Here is a 23,879-nt window from a genome sequence, read left to right as displayed (position 1 = left end):
GTATTTTTTTTTGCTATTACACTTTGTTAAAAGAAAAACCCTAACTGAAATAGAAACTAAACCTTGTAGAGCGGCTTTTACACATTTAAATTAAAAAATTTTTCAAAATTTGAAATTTATAATCTAATATTTATATCTTTTATCATATAAACACTTTAAAAACTTTGAATTATTTAAACAATAGGCTTTCTAACAAAAAATAGAATTACATTTTTATATTGGCTACTGTGATGTGATTTCCTTTAATAAGAATTATAAATGCTACTAAAAGTAGACCGAAATATTTTGTAAACAATTGGCTTGTTAGTTTCTCATTATTTAACATTATATAACAGAATTAAAATCTAATATTCAAAATAGAGAAAATTCATAAATTTAGATTAATTTTTTCTCACAGAAGGGATATACACATTAGGGGCCTATTTAAAATTACTGATCCAATATATATAATGGAACTAATTTTAATATTTTAAATTCAAAATCTATAAACAAGGCCTATTAAAATAATTAAAATGCATTCAATTTATCTACTATTTTCAATATCAAAGGAATATTGGAGTGTTTAAGGATTTCTGATAATTATTCTATTTTTATTCGTAGGTCAATGGAAATTATTTCCCATGCGCATAAAATATTAAAAGAAATTTTAAGCCGCGTCTCTTGATTTGAATTAAAGATAAATTCAAAAAAAAAAACAAAAATCAGCTGCCGACTTTAATATTAAATTACAAGTTAACAAATTTTTACCAAAATTTAAGGTATTGTTATTTTTTCAATAACTTATAAAATATCGTATTAAATTGTATGATAAAACAGTAGTTCCGTCAAAATTCAATCTGCCGCTTTATACTATCAAAATTCAAACAGGATCATCAGTTCGTATAAGAGAAATCAATAAAATCATTTAAAAAATTCAAACCAATAATTTTTAAGCGCAGTCAAAACTATTAAAAATAACAAACAAACATATATAAATTTCTTTTAGTGATTTTCAGTAGTAACAACAAACAGCAGTAAGATCATATTGGTAGTCAGCAGCAACCAGCAGCACCCAAAAACCATATTGAATTTAATAAGCAAGAAATTTTCGAATAATCGAAAGAAGAAGCATTCAAAATATTTTCATAATAAAATACAGAAATATAATGAAGCAAAAGATCTTTTTATTAATAATAAAAAAAAAACTTCTTTTTTTAATTTTGGAAACGGAAATTTAATTTTAATAAAAGAAAAGAATTCTAAAATTTTCGGGTTAATGTATTGGGCACATTTATTATTGTATGTTTGTATCCATGTGTATGTGTGTTATTACGATAATTCTTATTTATTTCTCATTCTATAATAAAAAATATTCTATGTGTATAGTACATCTTTTATGTTTCTACCAAAATATTATTACCGTGAACACTAAAAGCCAAAATCGAAATGTAATATGCAATCAAAATATTATTACTCTCATGGGATGCATTTTTTGGGGTTAAATGCCATAAGAAACAACTGCATTTCATTCATTATTGATGAATAAGGATTACCATACGATACATATCACGTCATTATATTACAGCATTGCACATTATTTAACATGACTATAGTTTTTGCTAGTATTATTTTGAAATTAAAATTTAATTAGTGTTAGTGATTCCAAAATTTTGTAGATTACCTACTTCCTATTTTTAAAATTTATAGAATAATGCAAATGAAATATGCAAATGAAAACGTTTTAAAAAATACAATTATCATTATTCAAACTTCACAATAATATTAATAAAATTTTTTTTGATTTAGGGCTCAAGCAGGCATGTAATATTTAGTTTTGCAATTACAGTTTGATTGTAAATTAATTGCACGTACACTTAAGCAACTAAACTATTTGAAGTTACTATATTGCAAAGAGTTTGTATAAAATTACAAACTATTTATTTGTATTCAATAGGCGCACTTGAATATAAGCCAAATAAACTAATGGAATACAAATAAACAATAAAACAGTTGCAAAACTAAAAATTGTATATCTGACTGAGCCCTTCACAGCATTTTAATATAATTGATATTTTAAAACTGGCATTTTACATCTACCCTCACTTAACCTATATGTTTTTCGGTTCGATTATCGGTAAATATTATAAGTGTATTTAAATTAATTTCTGCCTCGTGAAATTATTTAAAAAAAAAAAAAACTCTTCGAAAAAAGGTCTGGCTCTTGGTTGAGAAAAATTCTAAAATAAAAATGTACTTACAAATAATGTGCTAATCGAAGAAGATTGGTAACCTTAAAACGAAAATGAACACCTTAATAATTGAAATCCCTATGTACGTAATATGTAGATTTCTTATAACCCGCACTTGTGTTAGTAATAAGCGGTTGCTTTTGGTTTTTTTCTTTAAGTTGAATAAAATAAAAAAAAATAAAACAAAAGTCGGAATTCTGAATGTGTTTAAAAATCTGTTTTATACGGTTCTCGATATTTTTTTGAAATTTTATTATATTGAATTTTATTATGAAAAAAAACACAAAAACTTATTTTTTAGTGGTCAAATAAAAAAAAACATCATCAAAAACACAAAACGTATTTTTTGGTTTTTAAGCAGAGTAGCATTTTTTTGTTCTTCTCCTCTGTTATTAAAATGTTATGACATTCAGTTTACGAACACTTTCCATAAAGTATGATTTTGTAGTTGGGACTCAAACCTGAAAATCATAAAAAAAAGAAAAATGTCATAAAAATAATTTGAATGACACTAAGTATTAAATTTATGAGTTTTACGGCCATTCAACCATGTTTTACTAGTTATTTTTCATATATACGGTGATGATGAGACAAAAAGTGATTTTCATTCTTTATTTTTATTTTTAAAAGTAAAATCATCGCGCATGTAAACAAATCTTTAGGTAACATCATTCACAAAAATTCTTAAAGATTAGAAAAAAACTGGTAAAACTGAAAAGGATGTTAAAGTATCGCAATTTGGGGGCGTTAATATAAATTGTCAGTTTTTCATTTTAGACCAAAAGTAAAATTGAATAAGCACATTGTGTCTAAAATCGGCATATCTGGGAGTTATTTAAAATTTATGCAACAACCAAATTCAACATAATTTTCAATTTCAAAGAGCGACAGGAAAAGCCGACACTTTTGATAAAGCAAAAGTTTGGGCTTGCATTTCAGATTTTAAGATGGAACAATTTTTTAAGTAAAAATACACAGTTTAGAAAACTTCACATTTTTTATTTTTAGCAATTGTAAGATTTTATAGTTTCACCAAAAATTAAAATACAAAAATCTTGTTTTGCTGCTGTAGTTTAGAAATACAAAGTCTTTCCTACATATTCAAACAAAACCTGTGTTATGTTTGAAATTATCTGTATTATCTAGCACTTCTGTGTTATCTGGGTTATGATCTAAATTATCTGTGACAACAGTTGAGTTACCCCAAGATAAACAAAATTGAAGTAATGAAGTATGTAATCTTTTCCTGAAAAGTTTTGCTGCTCGAGTTTTTAAAGCCTCATAACTTATATGGGTTATACAACAGATACGAAATTTGGAGTTTTTGTCAAACTACTAAATTAAATCTGCTAAACTAGTCAATTAAAATTTATGTGAGAATACTAACAAATTGAGTCCTAGACATTATTGGTAAAAAAATTTCATATTCCATAAATAGCAGAGCACGAACATCTTCATGAACAGCCTTAAATTTGTTTAATCTTGAAAATTCTTTTTGAGAACCTTTTTTGAGCTTACTGCATCCTATAATCGATTTCTAGAAAAATGTCACTGAATAAAAATTGTAAAGCTACTTTAATGATTTTGCTTTTGTTATTTATTTTCAGGCGGTTCTTGAGATTTTTTTTAGAAATTCACAGAGCCAATTTCGAGAAGTTCCTGAAAAAAATTGAGGATCACTCAATAACTTAGTATTCTCATCAGGGAGAAAAAACAAAGAAAACAATAGATACTTATAATTATAAGCTTATGTTTCGCCAATTATACTACTACTACTACAACTACATTAAGTTCAAAATTATTAAAATAATTGAACAATTACGTTCTTTTTTTAGTCACTAAGTGACTTTCACTGTTATTTGTAACACTAATTTTCTTTATTATTACTTTTATTATGTCTGCTAATAGTAAATCTTTAAGTTTGTTACCAAAAGTTTATGTTGTTACTATTATACTAATACTGAACTTTTTAGACCTTTATTTTATTTTTTTTTCTTTTAAATTTATTTAATGAAGCTTATAAATGTCACAATTATTTATTTGTGTACATAGGGCACACATAGATTATAATGTCTTTGTATTACTTACAAACTACCTCTTAAAGTAAGGTATAAATTTCTTTTAATAACTGTCCTTTAAATTTGGTAATAGTTGGTGAATAAGACAAAAACTTAATGTAAAATTTTTAAGATTTTCATGTTGTACGTACTATCGGTTACTTCAGTGTCATTTTACTGCAAAAATCTAAAGAGACCACGATTGAATGTCAAAGATTTTGAAAACAATGTGCCGTCATGGGGTCATTAAATGTAAAACTTTAAAAAATTTTGAAAGCAATCCTTTAAAAAGACACAAAAATTTTTAAGACAAGTGAGCTTTTTGCAACCTTATTCAATATGAAAATTTATTGCCAATAATTGAATTCTGGGAAAATTACCACCCAACAAATTGATCATCGGGAAATTGCAACCTGGGAAAACATTAATTGCTGCAGTAACTCATTAATCATTGAAGCCAATTGGTTGCATTTCTTTTATACAGCTACTATATGCGATTTCTTAAATAATAAGGGTATCATGAATCAATTTTAGCTTTTGGAAATAAATTTTTATCTATAGAAATGAATTTTTAAATTATAAGCCAAATTAGAGTTTTGTGTAGATAATTTTTTTTTGATTTGGCTATACATGTGCAACTAAACATGGTTAGTAACCTAAAAAATTCTTGCTTTCTGTTTGTTACACGCTTCGCTGATATTTTAAAAATTTGGAAATGCAATCAAATCTAATCACAGTAAATGATATGAGAAAGTAACAATTGAAATTATTGTAGCAAAATTATTATTAAATCAAAAAAAAAATAATAATAATTTTTAATAGCGTATACCAGTTTAAGAGAAAATTATTTTCAATTTCAGTAATTTCAATTTTTATTTAAAAATATTTTATTATGTATATACTCGTACATATGTATGTGTATGACATACAGAATTCACAATGTCCATTCATATATGGTGCGTCATGCATGTGCTTAAAATTGCTTGAACATAAAATACTTATTACATATGTACATATTTACATACATGTAAGCTTTGAACTTTAGAAAGAAAATTATTAGAGGAGAACTGTAAGTTCAGATTTTAATAAAAGATGTAATCATTATGGCAATGATATGTACATATGTATGTACATACATACATATTATACTAATATAACTCTATATGGTAAGATTTAAGTCAAAGATTTCAAGATTGATCATTAACCTTGTGTTTCAATCTTCTTTCCATTTTAATTTTTTACAACGAAGATGATAATTTGAAGAATTTTTTCATTTTTTATAATAAAAAGAAAGTGAAAATTTAATATTATTTTTTGCTTGGTCATTTCTTGGGGAATGTGGCTATTTTTAAAATTTCTTAATTTTATTTCCGGAAGTTCTGTGCTACATTTTAAACAACACGCAAGCAGATTGGTGTAAAAAAAATTCAGAAACCATGTATGTACAATTTTCTAAAAAAAAAAGTTAGAAAGAAAGTTGAAGAAAAAAAAAACGAAATTTAGAAGTGAAAATGTTGGAAAAGTAGTAGTCAGTAGTCAAGATAAAATTATTATTATTAATTAACATTTCTGGAAGCGAGTAACATAAAATCATAATTATAAAAACGAAATCTAAAAGAATATAAACTTCACGAAAGCCTAAAGTGTGGAGCAAATATGCTTCTTCTTCTTCTTTGCTTTACAGCCCGGGGTGGGCCAATGCATCCTCCGAAATACGATGCCAATCGGACCTGTTGTGAGCAGCTCTGTTGTAATGAGCTACACCCATCCTAACCAGATCCTCTTCCACGGAGTCAAGCCATCTTTTTCTAGGACGTCCACGTTTTCTCTTTCCAACTGGATTACCTTTGAATATTTTTTTTACTCCTGCGTCGTCTGACATCCTTATTACATGACCTAACCATTTGATTCTTTGAGCCTTCACGAATTTTATTATGTTGCAGTTTTGACTCAACGACTCAAGTTCATGATTATATCTTATGCGATATCTCCCATTTTCTTGTACTGGTCCATATATTTTCCTTAAAACTTTTCTTTCGAAGATTGCAAGTTGATTCACTTCTGACGCTTTCAGTGTCCAGACCTCACAACCGAAACTAAGAACGGGTCTTACTAAAGTTTTGTATACTTTTAGTTTTACATTTCTTGATAAGAGACTGGACTTAAGCAGTTTGATATTTGAGTAGAATGCATCGTTCTTGTATTGCAACTTCTGTGTCCTTATATTTATCAAATTTTACTCCCAAATAGGTAAAACTGTCAACACATTCGAAACTATGATTTCCAATGATAAGTCTTTGACTTCTGCTTGCTGAGGTAGAGCTTGATTTTAATAAATATTTTGTTTTCTCTTCATTAATTGCTAGACCTATTTTTTCTGCCAATTTTTCCATTTTGATAAATGTTTGCTCCAATTCAAAGACATTTCTCGCCAGTATTACCACGTCGTCAGCATATGCACATATTTGTACCGATTTGTTTAGTATGGTACCTCCAGGGTTCACTTCCTTGATGACATAGTTTAAAACCAAGTTGAACACAGTTGTGGAAAGTGCATCACCTTGTTTCACACCAGATATAATTTCAAAGGTATCGGTGACCTTACCCTGTACTGTTACCTTAGCATTCGTGCCTCTTAGCGTCATGAGGACTAGGTTAACCAATTTCTTTGGCAAACCCTGCATTAAAAGAATGTTTTCAATTTTACTTCTATTAACACTGTCGAAGGCTTGCTTAAAATCTACGAACAGGCAGTGTAAATTTAATCTAAATTCATGGAATTTTTCAAATATTTGACTGAGAACAAAGCAATGATCGGTGGTCGACTTGCTTCTTCTGAAATCACACTGATAGTCAGCAATTATTTCTTCAGCATAAATTTGTACTCTTTCGTACAAAATATTTGTAAAAGTTTTGTACACCGTGCTAAGAAGAGAAATGCCGCGATAGTTTTCACATCGGGTTTTATCCCCTTTTTTATGGATTGGGACTATGATGCTTGACATCCATTCATCAGGAATAATTTCTTGCTCCCAAATCTTTCTCATGAGCAAATGCACTTCTTGTATTAATGTATCTCCTCCATATTTAATCATTTCAGCAGTGATAGAATCTTCTCCACTTGATTTGCCATTTTTCAACTTTTTGATTGCATTTCTTGTTTCAATCAGTGTTACAGGTGTGACTAAATTATCAACTAGATGAAGTGGTTGTTCTTCTTCCGCTGGCGAGCCCGCGCCTTTGTTAAGAAGTTCCTTAAAAAATTCTCTCCATCTATCTAAAATTTTCTTTTCTTCAGTGATAACCTGACCTTGTTTATTTTTGCATATATTTAATCTGGGTTGAAAAGATTTTGTTTGCTGCTTCACCAGTTGATACATTTCTCTGGGTTTTTGTTGCACGGATTTCTCTTCGATTAGTTTTATCTTTTCTTTCAGAAAAGAGTTTTTTTTCTTTTCATAAATTTTTTTGCCACTTTACGTTTTTCTTTGTATTCATAATAGTTTTGGCGGGTAGAGCTATTCATGAATTTTTTCCAAGCTTCGTTTTTGCTGTTGTTTAATTCTCTGCATTGATTATCATACCATTCGTTTTCCCGACTCTGCTTTTTTCCGACTGTTTCGGTTGCAGCTTGTGTTATGGCTGATTTTATGTTCTCCCAATGAGATGATACATTCAACTCACTTTGCGGATCCAGCCGCAATTTTTGGGCGACACTCTCACCGTATCGCTTGGCAACAATTTCATTTTGGGCCAGTTTCCCAGAGTCCCATCTTACTTTTCTATATCCATTTGTGCTAGAAATTTTCGACAATCGCTGTCTGAGTTTTGCTGTAACCATATAATGATCCGAATCGCAATTTGCACCTCTATGACTTCTAACATCTACTATGGAAGTCGCATGCCTTTTACTCACCAGCACGTGATCGATCTGATTTGCGCCTCTTTGCCCCGGCATTTTCCAAGTTTGCTTGTGGATCTGTTTATGCGGAAAAGATATACTGCTGATCCACATATTGTTACTTTGCGCAAAATTGCATACTCAAATATGCTTAAGTTGACTTAAAAATTTTATTATCTTTTTAACATTATAAGAATTTAAAAACCGTAAATTATTGTTACGGGGCTCAATATGACTACCAAGCAATTGGACCGTCTTCTAAGAATCATGAAATAGCCACCAGTCTGTAAGACTGGGAAATTCATTGATATATCGTTTCTGTTTTCGATTAAATAACATTTACTCTTTCTCCCTCCAAATAATCTGTTAAATAAAAGTTCTAATATTCAATAAACTACAAATAGTTCGAATGACTTTATCGGTATCGCGGTTGCTGTATCAGAATCGCATGGTGTAATAATTACTCGAATTAATTAATAAAACCTATTGAAAAATTTATTTTTGGAAACTCTAAATTTGTTATTGCTACTATATATTTTTTCTTGAACTAAAATAGCTTTTTAGAGAATCATTCTTCGCGAATACGCGCGAAACAAATGTATAATTTAAAAATGGTTCATATAAAATGAATTTGCACAAAACCATTAAATTCAGACATCTTATTATTGCCTTAACATTGATTTTTTTTTACTTTTTTCTTCTTTATTTTATTATTCTTAAATTTCAATTTAAAAGTAATAAATATAATTTTTCTCGTCATTGAAAATCTATATTTTCATAAGAACCTGAATATAAATTTATAAAAATATATCTGGAAATCAAAAGAATAAAGAGATACCAATTCATCTTTCATGAAATTAATAAAAATAAAAAAGAGAAAAAGAATTAAATAAAAAGTGTATAGACCTGACTTGGTAATGATATCAAAATGTACTGAGTATTCTCAAAAACGGGATAATCTGACGGCTTAACAAATGTTCTTTTATTATTAAAATATGTAAATTTTTGTTGATTACAGTAATTTACAGTGACGTTTACGAGTTTCTCGTACAATGTTTCATATTTATTGAATCTAATCGCGATTTCTATTCTGGAAGAGTGAACGTCGTGTTTATAATGTCGTCTGGAAATAGATTATTTAAAATTGCTTAATATTTGTCTGCCAAAAACTGTTGGCTAAGTGATGTTTATTTTTCAATACCAAATGCTTGTACTAAACAATCGTCTCATACATGAAAACGCGACAATACAACAAGAATACTATTCTGATTTTGATAAGAGTAAAAAATATTGAGAGCTTCTTTCATTTCTGATTTGTTTTTTTGTATACTCGTATTCTTCAGTAATTAAACTATTTGCTTATGCAAAATAAGTTTTTAGATTGATATGGTGTAAATATACAAAATATTTGGTTATGTATGATAATGAAAAGTTAGGAACCTAAAATTAGTCACATTTCGAAAGCTTTTAGGAATGTCAATTTTTCCAAAATGCGCACATTTTTGATCATATCTTTGAGAATTTCAAAAAATCACCCCAGTTCTTAATTTTATGTGCGATGATTTTTTTACTTTTCCTCAAAAAATGCAAGTCTTACAAAAAAATCCTGAAATATCAAAAAGGTATTTGATTTTTGTGAGGCCGACCAACGTTATTAAACCTGTTAAATATAAGGTTGTTACTTATTCAAAATTTATTCACGAGTATATAAAATTGTGTGAAAACTATTTGTGAAAAACTAATTAGATTTTGATTATTTTTTATGAACCTTGGATGTGAGGATAACCCGAAAATATGATTTTATTTAGAACGCAGATTTAATTCTAAAAACATATTTCATTTTTTATTTTGATCTCGAAATGAAATTTCAATTTTATGCTCTATTTTGTAACTTCTTTTTTTTTTTCTTATGATTCCATCTAAAATTTAATAATAAGAAAATATACAAAAAATAATAACAATCTGAGATTTATATCAATATCAGATACACAAAGTTCATATCTTAAGAAAGAATCGCGTTGTTTCTAAATAATCGTTTTTTTTTTCTGTTCTTGTTTTCTTATTCTCATTCTGGTCCCGTAGCTGTAATGGAAATATAAAAAATCTCAAATAACAAGTACATAGATCTTCGCTTATTTTTTTTTATTTTATTAGAATGAAGTTTTTTTTTCTTTGAAGAAAAATTCTGAACTGGAACTGCTTTATTTACAATTAAAAAGAACAAGAAATAAAACATCCAAGCATCTTTATAGCGTAAAAAAAGTAACAAACGTTTTTAATAGAATGAAAAAATTAACCGCCACCAAAGCCCATTTTGATTGTGAAAAAAATTTTCTTTTAGTTTTTTTTTTTACATATAATTTCTTAAATTCAGAAATGAACATAATTCAAAGTAATTAAAGTTTTCGTTTCTTACAACACAACATATAAAAAAAAACCATTAAAAATGACAAATATTATGTTTCTGGTACAGAATTTTAAATCATCATATTACATTAGACCCGCTACATTTAGTACTAGTGGTATGTACAGCAATTCACCGGCTCACTACTACTTATATTGTTATACACATAGGTACATATAATTATTGTAGTTTTAATAGCGAGCATTGATGATGATGATGATGGTGGCGGTGGTGGTGATAATACTGGTATGCGGTGCGGTGCTGTTGATTATTGTTATGATGATGATTGTAATGGTAATGTGACTATTATGACGAGAGAGTTATATAAAATATTTCATTTGGTTGTCGTTGACATAGAGGATAAAAGGTTTAAGGTCGTCATAATGAATTTTATAAACTATGAAAACATTTAAACCATATTGATACCTCTAGGATATTTAGCGAATATTTAATATTATTTTTGTTACTAGGACAAGATTACATATTATGTAAATGTAACCATTTGCGTAACGCTCTTTATCTATCTAGAATTTTTGATAAAAACTAAAATTGAAATTTTTAATACAAAGTTAATTTTATAATTCGGCAATCGTTTTTCGCTTTGCCGGATTTCATCAAGGCCACAATGAAATACTTAAAAAAACAAGCCACAGTCCGTAAGAATTTGACCAAAAAAATTTATTTAGTGACTGACTTTTTCTGTCTTGCACTTGAAATGCGTCTGTCTTGCAATACGTTTTTTCTCAATTACTAAATTGAAATTTGATTTTCTACAAGCGCGAAGATCTAGTATAATTAATAAACGTACATATATTTGCTTAGCTTTCTCCAAAATACTCCAAAGACTAAGAGAAATAGGAACGACATTATAAACAAAAATTTCAAAACAGAATCCTTTTTTCCCATCCGTTTCATAATAATATGAACATTTACTCGTATAACCGTACGAACATCTATTCTCAAGGTACTATAAATTTGTCTTACCGTTTGTAACGCTAAGAAATAATAGTCTGAAACTAGACATAAGTGTATACTCTTGATCAGAAAAGACTGTTCGTCCGCCCCAACAATAACTCAAAACTTAATTGAGCTAATCTCAACAAATTTTTACAAATCATTTTTGTATAATAGAAAATGTCGGAACACTATTTAAATTGGATGCGATCAAGGCAAAATGGTTCGGGTAGCTAATCTACAACTTCAAAAGTTATTTGGTTATGTTTCAGAAATTATTGAAGCTATAATGTAGAAATTTCGCGCAAACAATTGAAATTTCTTGACTACTTGTGCTAGCTACCATACAAGTTTTTATAATAGTAATTTGGTAATAAATTAATATGGTAATACGTCAACTATAATTTCCGTGCGATAAACTTATATGAAACTTATTTTCCGAGTTAATGGTTAAATACAGCCAAATAAAAAAGGTTTAAAACGACGTAGATAATTTATTTTATTTCTTTTAAAACAAAGCCAGCATAATTAAAATCTGTTCTATAGTCTATAGTTGACTATATTTATTCGTCCATATGATAATAAATTCGGTATGACAGAATTGGCATGATCAACTCTATTTTTTCTCATCTTTTTATATTTCATTAAAATTTGTCACATATTCTTGGGAAATTATGTAGAAATATTCTACAAATAATGTACATAAATACAAAATATTATGATACGAGTATAGTCATAGATAAACACGTTGACTGCCACTTACAAGATAATGAGTAGAAAGTCTTCTTTTCTAGGAATGAACTTCATATCTAGGTCTGTATTTATTGGCCATTTTTGAACATTTAGGATTAAACCCAAAGTATATTTAAAGGACGACTTCTAGAAATAGAACAAAAAATCTATTTGGGTTTCCATGAACTGGAAATTTATTGAAAAACGAACATAAACATGGCTATAAAATTTATTTCAAAATCCATAAATATGATTTGGTTAAATGAAATTTTCATTTTCGACAAGATTTCAAAAAATTTCAATTGGCAATAAATGTGTTAGTTAGAAAATATGTAAGCATCTTCATACATACATACATAATATGACGCTTAAATTAAAGAAAACTTGCAAGTTTTGTCAGCCTGTTTTTTATGTTTTTAACAGAATAAATTTTTTAATATGCTTTTAAAAATAATTTTTTTAATGTATGCAAGCGCTACATTATGTAAATATGATCTTTTACTTACATACCCGTAACATGTATATATCTACGTACGTATATCAACAATAATAATGTTAAGTAGGTATGTAAATTATTTCTTTTTCTTTAATTTTAAACTTATGTGACGTGCTCATTGTACATTTATGGTTAATGCGTGATGTTCTATTTTCACCACGAAATTCTTAAATATTTCTTTTATATGTATATTGTAAAAAAAAGAACATTTTTTAACCTTTCACAAAAACTAAAAGCAAGAAAATGTAGTTTATGAATTTTAAACTTTAATATTTTCATTATTTATCAATTATTATATTGTATAACAATAAGACTAGAAATATTGTTGGAATAATTTCAATTGGTATTTATGAGCTCGACATTGAATAATATTTTATGTAGCAATGAGACATGATTTGAAATTTTATTTTTAATATAATTTTCTTATTTATTAGTTTTGTGCTAGTTTTTTCTTAGTTTTTTTGAAAATCGATGCCAAACCTTCAAAATTTCATATATACTTACAAATATGTAAATATAGTAGGTATAAAATGGTGTTTTTTTACAAATAAGAAAGTTTTAGCACATTTTTCAAATGAAATAGATTTGGTTTTTATTAAGTTGTTGTTAAATGAATCAATTTATCTTAAAAAGCTTGGGAAACATGAATAATATTCGGAAAATATGGATAAAATATTATGTATACCTGATTTGAAATAAGAATATATAAGTTAAAAAATTTCTCAATACAATGCTAATAAACTTGTTGGGCTTTCAAGAATGAAATAATGGTGTTATTTCAACTAACCTCGCATTAATGCGGCAAATTTGCAAACTCAATCACACACCGAATTAGAAGCATGCCCGCATTTATAAAACTTATTTAAAACGAGTGTTTTATGGAGCCATAAGGGAGCAGAAATAATTTGAATAGGTACTCAATTTTTTTGTGGTTCATTTACATAGATTTCCAATATTGCTTTAACTCATTTTAACTCCAGTTGAAATGGTATGAGAAGTGTTTTATGGTATACAAACTTATGCATACTACGTATATGAAAAAAAAAATTAAAAATGAAATATTTTATGACAAAGCTATAAAACGTAACGTCAATGTTTAAATAAAATTAACTGGCCTGGTTTTTTGTTTCCCACAATCCATTATTCAATTTGCGACCATCTGTAAATTTCATACTAATTATTAATGATCAAGCTGAAGATATTTCTGGCAATGAAAGTGAGGCAAATTTATAAGGAAATTTGCTTAATTCAAATTCTCAAAATTAATAGAAACTTTTTCTTCACTTCTTAATATTTTCTTTAAATTGTAACTACAATATGTGAACATAAATATTAATTTTATTAAATTCTTTTTGTAAACATACAATGTACCAAAAAAATTGCAAAATAAATGAAAAAATTTAGTGAACTCCTATTAAATGTCAAACCATTTTAAAGATGAATAGCAAAGTCAAGGGTACCCACAAGTCATAATAAATAATTTCTGTTTCTCTATAATATTTCAACGTTCCTCAATGTTGCAAAAAAATATAAATATAAATACAGATAAATTTGGTATTAAAATGTAAAATATTTGTGCGGAAAATAGTTATGTGTGTAACCACAATTATAAATAAAATAAGCGAACGTTATACTAAAAAAAAAAACCAAAAACAGAAATGATTTAAACGGGTTTGAATGTCCCAAGTTTTCAAAATGAAATAAATAATTTTTAGTTTTCATTCTATTTTTTTTTTTTCATAGTTAAAATTTCCATTTATAATAAATTTTAATAAAAATATTCTTTCATTGCGGTAATATTGAGTGATTTTTTTTTCCCATTAAGTATTTGGTTGGTGTTTCATGAATTATTTTAATAGTTGTTTAAGATCGGTTTAATTTTGAATCTTAAAAATGGATGACATAGAAATAATTCTTTGCAAGTATGTATGTATGTAATTATTATTTAGTATATAAAAGTGTTCTTTTATGTAAGTGCGGTTTAGAATGAATTTTACAAATTATTAATGAAATTATTGTGGTCACATTACTGATTATAAGTGAACGTAAAGTTTTGTAAATTGATTTATGGATCTAAAAGGAATTTTTATATATGTATGTGGAATAGTGTTAAGTAATATAAGGAGGTTGTTTACAAATAACACTTTTAGTCAAAAGTAACAAAAAATAGTAAGGGAGAGCGGTATATTTTCTAAGAGAAAATTTTTATAGGCTGAAATTCGGCTCAAGTAATTTTGAAAAGCTACTTTAACTTTATTTAAATAAATCTAATTCATGAAAAAGAAAATTGACTTTAATCTGATTTCTTTTTACTTTGATAAAAAGGCCATCATTTGGATAAAATTGGGGTGCTTCAAACGAACATACATATCTTGGAAATTATGGTATTGAAATGTGAAAGTCGCCTAAGGAAGATTGAAAATATCCCTATTATTCCAATAAAATTTGGTATAGATTATGTAACATCTAAAAATAATTATTATGCAAGTTAAAAATAATAGTGTTTTTTACCAGGACCCATTAAGAATACAAAGTTCAAAGGCTGTATGATCTTTTGTACTAAAATTCATTCGTATATTCTGAAAACGTCTACAAGGGGATTACAGTCAGTAAACTCTCTTTTTTCGCGTTTAAACTTTTTTCGTAAAAGAAAATCTTGGATATCCAGACTTTTTTGCAAACTTTTTTTATAAAAACTGCTGATACTTCTCTATAAATATCGACATTACTGCATTCGAACCTATCTAAAATTAATATATTAACCTTAGTTTTCCAAAAATTATTACATATTTTATAGTTGCAACAATAGTTTACAAATTATTATGATGTTCTAAAGTAATTGGACGTAATTGTAATTGGTAAATCTAAAGTAATTGGATGATTGTTCCAAAAAATTTAATATAGAATTTCACTTTTGGCTGAACAATTAAATGAATTAAAATTTTTGTTGGCTAAGATATTTAATCAAGAAAAAAATGAATCAATCTTTTCAGATCAAGAAAAAAATTTTATCATTACAAATTTAAAAAACAAAGAAGTTTTGTCTTTAATACTGGCGCCCTCTTATTTAACTAATTTATCATTTAAAAATTTTATACTGTCAAAATACGTAATAAAAATTCAACACCCAATTTTTATTAAATTCTGATTTTAAATACCCAAAATAAAAAATTCTGTTAAGTGTCCAAATTATGAAATAATTAAACCTTAAGAATTTCATTTAAAGTATTTAAACTTGAATGTAGTACGTATGTAATTATTATTTTGAATGAATTTTTATAAAATCCATTGGATAACAAATAATGTTTCTTAGGTGATTTGCGGTCATTTCAACAATGTAATCATAAGATATCAAAAAATACCCATTTCTTTTTCATTTAATTTTTAATTTTTAATCTTCTATATTCATACCTTTTAAAAATTTCTTTCACTCTTTCTCTCACTTTAGTTCTTTTTCTTTCACATTCCTTCTTTTGTTTTAACACTTTGACTTCTTCAACTTAAATTATTAAATATGATGGGAAAAGTTGGAAAGCAACTTGATTAATTTTGGCGCGATGCGTACAATTTTTCTGCTTTTCTTATCATTTTCGTATATGTTTTATGTCCCAATTCAGTTGCACAAAAACAGAATATCGAAAATTCGTCATGCACATACTTGAAAAATGAGCAATTAATCAACTAACTACCTTCAAAGCAAATGAACCTCTGGCAGAAATAAACTCCATGTCGACTTTTCTTTTTATTTTATCAGAACTTTCGTTATTATCCATTCCAATTTCAATTTAGTCCCGTAACATCGTTAGCTAAATGAACATTCTTTCACTTATAGTTTAAACATAATACTTTCCCTTGTGCCAATATTGTGAATGTGATCATTCAAACAATTGATTTACCCAGTACTTTATCTCTGGATACAATTAAAATATAGCAACCGGGGCAGTAGCTGGGTTAATAAAATTCAATTTTGCCATGTAAATTCAACGTACCTGTTATAATGATAACTTACAACATAAATCAGCAATCATTCAAATGAAATTTTGTAAATATTAATTTTTTAAATGTCAAGAATTTCTGATGACTCTAATGATTTCATTTTAAAGAAGGAAGCGAATGTGTAGTTTTGTTTTTGAATTTTTCAAAAATATTTTTTGACTTTTACCCACCTTTCTTTCTTCAAAATAAAGAATTTCAATGGGTAAATAACGTCCTAAAAATAAAGAACAAAAGAAAATTATTAACTTAATAGTTGATGCGATTATATTCGAAAAAAAGGACTACACAACAGGACTTCATTATATTTTTGTTATCCTTCTCTTACTGTTTTTCTTTGTATTAATCACTAGGCAGATATTTTTACTTTAATATTTCCTTTCCAATTTATGAAAATAAAAACAAAAAATTAAATTATTATTAACTAGGTAAAGTTTTAGCCAATAATAATTTTATTTTTGAAGAAAAATATTCTTAGGCACGGATTATAAGCGTGTATGAATGTAGAAAGATTAATAAAAATAAAGGAGTGAAATAACAATCCTGTTATAAAAATTTTTTGGCATCTACAGGTAAATAATCATATTATTGCATATGTAATACAGGTGAATTAAATAAGTAAAAGGTATAAAGACAATAAGGTGGAAAGATTGAAAATATGGAATAATAATGGAAAAAAAATGTTAAAGGAGAAGGGAAAAAATCTTCAGCAAATTCCCATTTCAATCATCATATGACAGGTAGATTTTGACACTTGTCAAAATAATTTTGTTTTTTTATTATAGACTTTTGTTGAAAATAATTTTAAATTTTAAATGAGAAAGAAGGGTTTTACATGATGAAAATTGAGCTAATAAGTTTTTAATTTCCTCATGAAATTGACATTGAGTTAAGCGCATATAAGAAAGAAGTTTTATCATAAGCTAAATGTTTGCACATTTTGTAATACAGCCGACAGAATATTATTTATGAACTAGTTAAGCAAAAGTCATTCTGACTCATAAATTTCCCAACGAAAGTCGTGATTCATTTTACAATTTCTTAATATTATATGGTTTCACGTTACACCTTACTAGAACAGATCATACGTTATATAATTAAATTTAAAAACAAGAATTCGTCAAAAGAAGATTTGCAATATCAAAACTATTCAATTTAATTATTAATTTTCGTATGAATGTAGTATTAGAAACCTCAAACCCCTGAAATTCGAAGTTTTTGCTGCAAAGCTGAAATAACGCTGAAGATCAATTGAATTTCGGAGACATATTATTTTTAAATTTTCGAAAACAAGCACTTGTATACAGGGTGATTCTGCAAGGTATACAACAAACATTAAAAAAGTTTTAATTAAAAGACATAGCACAAAAATCGTTTCTTTGTCAAGATTTTAAAGGCCCTATTTTCCACTATTTTTGATTTTTATTAATTTTTAATATTCAACTATCATTAATTTTTGATGACAAGAGTCAACTCTAAAAAACAGTTTCATATTTTTAGGAGCCGTTATTTCGATAAAAAATCTCAATTTCATGGTTTTTATTGAAATTTTAAACAAATAATAACAAAATTGAAACGAAATTTTAATTTGAAAAACAAAAAATGATTTTAAAAAATTTGAAATTTTTGAAAAGAAAAAAAAAATTTCTATTAGGAAAAACAAAAAAGAAAATCTAGTAATCAAAAATTTTTTTCGAAACTTTTCTTGGTAAAAAAAATAATATGTTTTTAATTTTTGCCGATTTTTATAAGAAATGGTACCTATATGGTTTGGAATTTTTAAATGCATTTTTTTCAGATTGGGCGCAATTTAAAAATTTAAAAAAAATATTTTCGAAATCTGGAAACCATTTGGCATCTGAAATTATTAAAATTAACCAACTGGACCGAATTTTTGAAGACATGCCATACACATTTTTACGTTTATTCTAATAGAAAAAAATTTTTTTAACAGGAAAATTTTATTTTTTTGAACAAAATGGAGTTTGTAAATTATGTGGTATTAAAATTATGAAGTTAATAAATAATTAATAAATAATTTAAATAAATTTATAAATTTTAGACAAATGACTACAAAAACTGAAATTGGTGTATGGTTGATGCAACTAAAGAAATGTTCCAGTAAAGCAATTAAACATGCAATTGAATGGAAATAAATTTGAAAGGAGAAAAACATAAATTTTTGCTGAATTAAGTAAATTAAATTTGCATCGAAAACCCTTGAGACTTGGCATCCAGTCCGGATCAAAAGTTTAATCCATATTCGAGCTTCTAACCAATGGTAAATGTATGGGACACATTTCAAAATCACCCAGCATAATAGTAAAAATGTTGACAAGCCCAATTTGAGTTTTGATTTTCGCTTTAATGGGGATTTTAATGGGGCTTTGTTCAATAAAAAATTTTTTTAAAATTTCCTCAAAATATTCACAGCATGTAAGTGTTGTATAAAATACTATTTGCAAAAATTTGAAATTCTTAATCAAATAGAAGACAATTTTGGAAAATAAAAATAATCAGCTTTAGAAAATTTCTTACAAACAATTTTTATAAGCCTTCAAAATCTTAAAACAAAACTGGGTATTAAAATATTCTTAATACGAAAATATAATGTCAATTTTTTATTTACCTGACCATTGTGTCAAGGTAAGCGTCTTAAAATTTCCTTATAATCTTTTAATTCTAATATTTTAAGGGATTAAGAAAATTGCAAAATTATGCGGGAAGGATAAATAGCAGGTGAAGATGAATTTAAATTATTCAAAAATTGCACGTGCCTTACACATTTTTATCAGAGTTTAAGTTAATTATAAGGAAATTTAAAAATCTAGACGCGTTATCAACTGCGCTATTGAAAAGGAAACATGTACAAAAACAATAAGGAATTGAAACTATTAGTTATAGTGGCTTGAGCCTTTAGTGATATTGTAGTTTCTTGTATCTCTTCCCAATTATAGAAATAAAGGAGCATAGTATGAATAAATTCTTGTAGTATCTTGTGGCTTTCAAAATTGTTTTTTTTTAATCTGGTTGTGTATTATAAAACAATTAAATTAAATTTTTTTACTACACCAAAATATTCTACCATTATTGACACAATTTTGTTATTTTTGAAGTATAATAATGATTAATAGTTCTTAATGCACAAGGTAACCCTTCTAAATGATATGTCCAAACTTTGTGGCCCATAAGATTAGATTTGGGGTCGGAAATATCGGGCTATAAAAGGGTGTGACAAATTATTTCTAATTTTTTAGACTACCACAAATAGCATCACAAGCATATCTAGGTTATGAGTCCTTAATGAGACTGTAGAAAAAAAATTCGGGTTTGTTTTGGTTTAAGATAGTTTCTGGATCAAATAGACACAATTTTTCAAGATATCTGTTCTGTGCATAAATTAAAAAATTAGTGAAAAAATAAATGCATGGGCTCTGGCAGCACAAATTACCACTTGTCGCTATTTCATCACTTCATCTTCTTACTGAATAATTTGGTAGAATGATTATATGCAAGGCATCTATTAGAACAACAAGCTATCATTAATCTAAATACAGAAAGAAAATTTCTTTTCAAAAATTTTCAAAATTAAAGATTTCAAATCAATAATAAAATTATGCTCTTCTCTTATATTATTGAATTGCTTTTCAATATTCTTAAATCCTCATGGAGAATTTTTCGAAACTTGTAATTTTTCGGTTTTTATTCGAAAGAAACTAGCCTCATAATCCACGATATAATCCTTTTGCTCATTCTCTATTGAATTTACTTCTTCTTCGTTTTTACTTAGATAATTTCATTCCTTTCTTTTTCAATTTCTACTTGATTAGCCGAATCAAATTCAATATGAAAATGGTATATAGTACTGAGCTTACGTTCCTACATTCAAATACAATCCTAAAAATACTACAAAAAGAAAAAGTAAATAATTTCTACAGTATTTGGGAAGCTTGCCAAAAAAAAACTAAAGTACTCTTTTAGAATTTTATCATCACTTTTTTGTTTGTGGTATTTTTTGGCTTTTGATGGCATTAAAACCTTTTCTTCCATTCTTTTCTTTAGTTTTATCCTAATCGGCTTTTTGCCTTCCATAACCGATCGGAACCAAAAAATAGAGAATACGAGAATTTGCGATTTCAGCAAGAATAAAAACAATAGAAGCAGAAGAAAAAAGAAGAATTAAAATCCTTAAAAATGATATTGTAGGAGTATTGATTAATATTATCGGCATTAAGTGGAATTGCAGAGGAATGTATAAATCTAATCGGTTATGAATAGCTTTTATTATGGAAATTTAATTTCTTTCTCTTCTTTGAATTTCTTTATGGGAAAAGTTTTTTTTTTTTTATTTTTGTTTTCAGAAAAGAAAACCAAAATCTTTTGAAGAATTAAAAGAATTGAATATGAATGAATGTAATATGATTAAAATTTTTGTCATGACTACTTAGCATGAAATAGAGTTGGTGTTTCTAATTAATTTTGAAATATTTTTAATGTAAAAAGTGTCCTTTTTCAATCACACTGTAATTAGGATCAGTTCAAATTCGGAATTTAGAAAAACGTTCTCTTTCTATTTATACAGGCCAGTATTTCAGAATTTAGAATTTAGTGAATTTGGAGTTCCAAAATATATTTTGTTATTAAATTACTAAGCAAGAAAAATATTAAATTGCAATCCCTAACCTTTCCCTATTCTCATTCTTCCCAGTAGTAGAATAATCAGGGTAGAAATTCAAAGCAAAATGTTTTCATCAAAACAAAACGAGTTTGTCACCTTCTTATTTTTGGGTTACACGAAAGGATTTTGTTTTTATATCGGTGAGCCTCTTTATTAGGAAAATCGCGCGGAGTTTTAAAACTATTTTGTAATCTTATTATTTTTACTATTATGAAATGAACCGTTCCCTATTTTAACTCATTAAAAAGTGATTCATCCTCTAAACGTGAATAATTCGGCATCTTTTGTCGGGTTTTCTAAAAAAACTACAACCTTTCTAGATTAAATCATTGTCACATTTAAATTATATTAATTTATCAAAATTCTTATATCATCCTACTACATTGTTTCAACATTTATTTGCTCTTTTAAGTATAATTTTTATTAGTTAATATTTTGTACAGTTTATTGTATTTTTAAAAGAAAAAAAATTACTTAATATCTTATTATGTTGTCATAAATATTCAAACCACACCACTTTATGAGAATAAGAAGAAAAACAGTTTATTTTAAAATCCAAAAGATGCATAAATACACAGTTATACGCCTTGAATTATAAAAAAAAAATTAGGAATATTCAAAAAGAAATGGTGGCACGTAAAAGATTAATTATTCAGTATTTGATCAAATAAAGAAGATTCTGTATGCAAACAGATTCACAATATTTTCTCGTTAAAAAATATTTTTTCAGCAGCAAAAATTATGAGACAAAAAAAATTTATTTATGACACAGAATTCCGACAGAACAAAATTTTACAATAAAGTTTTGTATAAAGACGCCTAATCCATATAGATCAATTGCAGCCGCAACAATATTACACAATTTAAAAAATCCTTGAAAATTAAACTATAGGTACACGATAAAATAAAATTTATTCTATTTTCTAAAACTTAACTAATCTGATACAGTACACGGATGTAGGTCTCTTATATAATTTTTAATAGTTCAAAATTGCTTCTAAAAGGCATTCAATATAGTTACATAGAAACGTACATAACAAATAATATATTTATAACTAATTTGATATTCGTTAAGAATTTCTCTAACAAAAGATGATGAATTGTGATGACATGAATATTTATTTGTTACCTACAACAAGAAGCAGGAAAAAAAAACAAGAAAAAGAAAAGGAAACAAAATGAATTAAATTCAAATGATTCTGGTGAGATGGTGTATATTTTATTAAATACCATAGAATTACTGTTGGTGTTATGAATTTGGTCATTGAATCATTTGAAAGATATGAAATTAAAATTATTGAATGAATTTCTAATTGATGAAATTTCAAACATTAGTAAGACAATCGAACACATGAGTTTGCAAAACCACGAAAATAACGAAATGCTATTTTAAACTCATTTCGAGGATCTTACTGATTAAGATTTTAAAACATAATAATTGTTCGTTCTCAAACATAATATTATGTACATTGTGTACAGTGAAAGTTATAAGTAGAACTTGCCTCATTTATCAAAAAAAGTCATTAGCAAGAATATACAAAATGAAGAAATGTTCCTTAGAAAGCAACCTTCCGAATTGTTGCATTAAGTAAAATTTTGTTAGGAATATTTAACATGATGAATTAAGAATGAAAAATTTTACATAATAATATTGCATTCAGTTTAAAAATCAATTTATAGCTGCTAAATAGCCAGTTCAAGTTCTGGCACATTCTCTTACAGGAATTGTAGCCAACCTACGTTACAAATATTAACGAAATTCTATATATAGCAAAGAAATATTTTGAAGCAAGTTGATCTATTTTGATTTGAAAATATTTTACATAATATACTAATGATGCGATACAATTTAAGCACTTTTCCGAAAAAATTTGAAGTTCTAAAAGTCTGTCTGTTTGTCCGTTCAGAAATCTTTTGTAGACTTTGAGATAGAAAGATGAGATATTAAGAAAAATATTATTTAATGAAAAAATATTACTGTCGAATAAAGTTTTATACCTATCTCCCCATCTCTAAAAGTTTGAGGCATTCTTCTACAGTGGAACACTACAGAAATTTTTTTTTCAGCTCTAAGCTCTCCCAAGTTATCGTCTTTCATAATTCGTAAACTTTAATTTTCAATATCTTTCCGATATTTCCTAAACTCTGTAGAACAGAGAAGGTAAAGGGAAATGCCATGCTATCAAAAAGTTTAATTATTTATCTTAGCTCACTTATTTGACTCTCGAATTCGACCATTATATTAACAACTCTTTCAAGTTTTTTACTCTCCTCATCCCAAAAGTATGCAATAAATCGACATATTTTGGTATATGAATGAAAGCAATTTAAATAATTTCGTTTGTAATTAAAAGCAATGTTGTCACTTGTTCAAAGGAAAAATTGTTGGTTTGACATGTTTTTATTTAATCAGAAACCTTCAAGTTAAAACCGGAA

This window comes from Condylostylus longicornis, unplaced genomic scaffold, assembly GCF_029603195.1.
Source record: "Condylostylus longicornis isolate FDR11 unplaced genomic scaffold, ASM2960319v2 ptg000018l, whole genome shotgun sequence".
In the NCBI taxonomy this organism is placed as follows: domain Eukaryota; kingdom Metazoa; phylum Arthropoda; class Insecta; order Diptera; family Dolichopodidae; genus Condylostylus; species Condylostylus longicornis.
The sequence above is the reverse complement of the archived record's forward strand: the minus strand, read 5'-3'. Positions refer to the sequence as shown.